Source organism: Crocuta crocuta, unplaced genomic scaffold (assembly GCF_008692635.1).
Source record: "Crocuta crocuta isolate KB4526 unplaced genomic scaffold, BGI_CrCroc_1.0 scaffold431, whole genome shotgun sequence".
Lineage (NCBI taxonomy): Eukaryota > Metazoa > Chordata > Mammalia > Carnivora > Hyaenidae > Crocuta > Crocuta crocuta.
The window spans coordinates 1,162,912-1,167,542 of record NW_027528859.1 but is presented as its reverse complement, the minus strand read 5'-3'; the positions used below and the strand labels follow the sequence as shown (position 1 = coordinate 1,167,542).

At 43.8% G+C, this 4,631-nt stretch overlaps 1 long non-coding RNA gene across 1 annotated transcript; it reads left to right on the top strand.

The window, feature by feature from the left end:
* The first annotated feature begins 2,309 nt into the window (after positions 1–2,309).
* On the top strand, positions 2,310–4,136 carry LOC144224978 (uncharacterized). The gene is made up of 3 exons (XR_013333188.1): positions 2,310–2,612; positions 3,258–3,374; positions 4,019–4,136. It is a non-coding gene; the product is annotated as an uncharacterized LOC144224978 (long non-coding RNA).
* The last annotated feature ends 495 nt before the right edge of the window (positions 4,137–4,631 follow it).

Below are 4,631 nucleotides of genomic sequence, written 5' to 3'. Positions count from 1 at the left end.
CGGTTCCCAAAGAACTATTGTAGAAACCACTCAAGAACACCTGCAAAAAGGAACCCAAATAAAGGTGTGCCCAGATAATTAGTGGCCAAAAATTCCTAAAGTCCATGTGGGAACTAAAGGTCTTAACTTATGGAAGAATGAAAGTGTTACCCTGTACAGGTCAATATAACAAAAATATGCCAGATTTAGCATCAGCCACTCCCAGAGGAAGCAGAATGCATGGTCCCTGAGTATATACACCCTGGTGAAACATCAGCCAAAATAAAAAGCCCTGCCCCAGGTCAGGTTTCCAGCCAAAATATATCATAACATTTAAAGAGAAGATTTTTGCACATCTCGAAAGTCCACAAAAATCAATCCATCTTGGTGCTGAAAGAAAACGTTCAGAGTTCAGGAAAACTTGTGATTCTTTTATTCCAAGAGGGGTTAAGACAAGGACTGTGTGACGTCGAGGCCTCCACCATCCGAGACTGGCTGGGACAGGGAAGCTTCCTGAGCCGTGGGACTTTCCGCCCCAAAGCCAAGCCAGCCCTGGGCAAACTGGGGAAGGTACCCAAGCACTAGCTTCTTCCACGTGACAACCCACCTAAGCTAATTGGGCTCAAATGGCCAGTCACATTAAGAGAGAGTATTCTTTAAACATCTCAGGTACTGCATTTTAAAATGTGTTGTTTTTCTCCTGCCTTCTAGGCAAACGTTCCTAAAATAGTCAGCATTTGGTGGTTCATTCATTCATCCAATTAAATATTGATTGCATGCTTCTTCATGCCTTGGGCTTGGTGTGTGGTTATAATGACAAATAGGCCCGTGCCTCCATGGGGCTTAGGGACAAAGTGGAAACACAACTACGCCTATAATTGGAAATGTGATAGATGGTGTGAAGGAGAACAGGGTGGTATGCTTGAGAGTGACACAGAAGATGTAATTTCGACCCAGGGAGGGGAGGTCTGGTCACAACAGCTCCTCTGAGGAAGTGGCCTGAAAGCAGAGACCTGAAGGAGAGGAGAGGAGCCTGATGTGGAGTCAGGGTGTAGTGGGGAAATGTGTGAGTGGGTGGAGATGGAGGGTAGAATGTTCTCGACAGGGGCAGAACATGCAAAGGCCCTGAGGCAGGGAGGAGCCTGGTGAGGTGAGGGAGTTGAGAGAAGGCTGGCGTCTCTCTTGCATTAGGGGGAAAGAGGAATGCTTTGCCCTTCAGCTGGAAGAACCAGGGGTACCGGGAGTGATGGTGGTAACGGTGATCCGAGTAGAGTTGGTGAAAGAGAGAGAGAGACAGACAGAGGCAGAGACAGAAACTGGGGGGAAAGACCCAAGAAAAAAAAGCTCAAGATCAGTAGATAGTGATTCTTTTTGCCTGAACTCTTCTTACAACGTCTAAAGAGATCAGTGTAACTGCCCTGGGGTCTCTCTGCTGAACACGTATTATAAAAAGCTTTGCAACACAGATGGAAGCAGAAGCTTAGAAACTGAGCTGAAAATAAGAAATGACAGAGACTTAGAAGGATGAGTCGTGGAGGATAAAACCCTACTTAATCTGAGATTTGCAAAACCAATGAGAAAAAGAAATACAGAGGCTGTTTCTAGCTATGCTAAGTGCCAGAAGAAGGGGGGCATTAAAATGTGAGCAACATTTTGGCTAGGGGATGGTCTCATGCCAAGAAGACCCAGAAATGCCGAAATCTTGCTTCATGGTCACCTTCAGAGGCCGCCAGAGGAGACCTGAGGGATTCTGAGGTAGGAAAGCCGTGTATTCTTGTAGAACTATTTTCTTTTTAAGGCATAAATGAATCCATAACCTGTTAATTACTCAGAATAAACCTGTAGGGAGGATTTTTCTAGGCTTCTAAACTCTATCTTTGGACCTATTGAATGTTCTAAGTAAAATCCCTGTGAAAATGTTGAAAATGTGGTTCTGCAGTTTAGAAGGTGAGACAAAAGTGGGAATCCTGTCTGAAACACTGGATTACAGAAATTCATGATCAAACCGACAGGCTGGAAGGATGACCCACTAGAAGGATGGGATTTCGCGACAAGAGGAGGAGCCAGTGCGACGAAGAGGGGCCGGAAGAGGCTTTTCCATGCAGGAGTCCAGCCTCGGGCTGGGCGCACACGCGGTGTGGCCTCTGCCTGCGAGACTCCGGCTGGGCTGGCGGCGCAGACCTCATGCACCTCTTCTCGGGGCTCCGGTGCGCTCCCTTGTGGCGCAAGCCCAGGGGTTGGGGCGCAGGAGCTACTCCAGGTGCTTGTCATGTTCTCTTTTGCGTCCAGTAGGTGCACCACGAGGCTCCAGAAAACACGGAAGAGAAACGTTCTCTCCGTGGTTAACGGAATGTCTGGGAGCCTCCGTGCCCAACAGCACAGGGTGGCACTGAAAGGAAATCCAAGTACCTATGCAGAAACACTTCAGAAGTGATTTTAGCGCCGAGGAAGCCAATGCATGGCTTGGACTTTAAACTAGAAGTTGAAAGTTGATGGGACCTGAAACTCTGAATTTTTACCTCCGGTCTTGCCATAACATTCTCATTAGGTTTTTTATTTTATATGCTTGAAAGAAATGCCGAACGGTCTAAAGAATGCGCAGAAAACCACTAACGAAGTCGGAGACCAGAGAGGTTGAGTGCAGTCAAATTGTCAGCATTATTGAAACGCAGGCTGGGTCACGTGGTACTTAATGCTAAATAGAGCAGAGCGCACAGACTTTGGAGTTAGAAAGGCCTGAGTTTGAATCACGCTCTGCCTCTTAGTGTCTGGGTTGGTGTTACCTGCATTAAGGGGGTTAGTGATACTTATTTTAGGAGGATTAAATGAGATGATGTATGCAGAGCATTTAGCACAGGGTCAGACACATAGTAAGTACTCAAATTTATTATTATTGCTATTATTATTACTGCTGTAATTTTAGGATGCATGAAATCATGTTGAGAATCCTCACTATCAACTGATTTAAAAAAATCACTTTACTAATAGGCCCAATAGGCAACCAAGCCATTAAATTCACAGGCCTGGTAAATATCTCCAGAAGCCAGCCAATTAAGTAGCAGCTAGTCAAATCATCTTTGTAAGTCAAGAGACCATTTCAGCATCAGGCCTAGGTATTATGGACTGAAGGTTTGTGTCCTCCACCCCTCCCCAATGCGTATGTTGAAATCTTAACCCCGAGGGTGGTAGTATCGCGGGGTAATGTGAGAGGTTCTACCTTCCATCGGTGCCCTTATGAGAAGAGGTGGGACAGAGCTTGCTTCTCTCTCTGCTCTCAGCCAGGTGGGAGATACAGTGAGAAGGCAACCATCTGCAAACCCGGAAGTGGGCCCTCACCAGACACCAGATCTGCCGGCACTTGATCTTGGACTTCCCAGCCTCCAGAACACCAACAAGTAAATGTTTGTTGTGTAAGCCACCTGGTCTGTGGTAATTTCTTATAGTCGCCTGAGCTGACTAAGATACTAAGAAACAGGAATCCAAAAAATAAAAAGACAACAATATCAGCCCAGTTGCTTAGAGGTGACAAATTTATGCAGTATTTAAGTATGTAAGAAACAACACTAGATAATATCACCTACTTAGAATATGCAAAGCTAGAATGTCTCTGCCAACAGGCAGACAACGACGAGGTTTTAATGAAAAGAACAAATGGGATAAGATGACAACAAGGAAAAAGAAAAAGCTAATAATAGATTAAGAATTAATCTCAAAAAAGATGGTGTTCACATAAAAATTAGCTAAAAGAATGCACACTACTTCCACAACCAGAGAAATTAAATTAATTTATTAAAAATATCGATAGCATCTAAAATCCTCCATGCCAGCAGAAGACATGCATAGAAGTATTGACAAGATTATGCCATTGAGAGAGTTTTTAAAGCAATTAAAAATATTAATAATAAACATGAAAACAATACAGCTAATAAGAGCAGCAATCTTAAACATGTGGAAATAGGTCAGAAAGGAACACAAATATAGAGAGAAGATATAATACAGCACATGTACCCATTTCCTAAGATGTACTTTTGTTTCACAGGAATTATGAATCCAGAGATTCAAGACAGAAGTATAAAACCAAGAAAATGGATAACATTTGCAACCAGTCGGGTGGTGGTCTCTTTAGATACATGGCTTAATAAATTGCAGGTATCTTATTTTTTGTTTGTTTTCTTTTGTTTTAAAGAATACAAGATGAAGGCATAGAAATCCAAATATAAAATCGATGTTGAGAGATTTATTCACCTTTCAAGCATGACCAGAAGGATCTTCCTAAGTCATATATCATTTTGATCTTAAAGAAATCTGAAAGCTCTCCAGTGAATGTAGAAGAAAATTTAAACTCCAAGGTTCATTGCTCGTCTCTGGGTAGGAGCAGATGCCCTGAGTCAGGCTTGCCTGGGTTGAAACACGGTCCATCACCGATGGAGGCTAATTGTGAGAATTGGGACAAGTTACTCTTTCACCCTTAGTTTATCAGTCTGTGATTGATGGGGACAGTCGTGTGTGGTAGCACAGTGACTAGTGCACGGTGAGCTCACAGAGCAACTGCCAATACCACATGGATCTCTCCCCACATGGTCAGTCTTCTTTTCCTGTCTCCTTCTTCCAGAAGAATAGCCATTCCCTGAATACCGCCCCCCCCATCATCT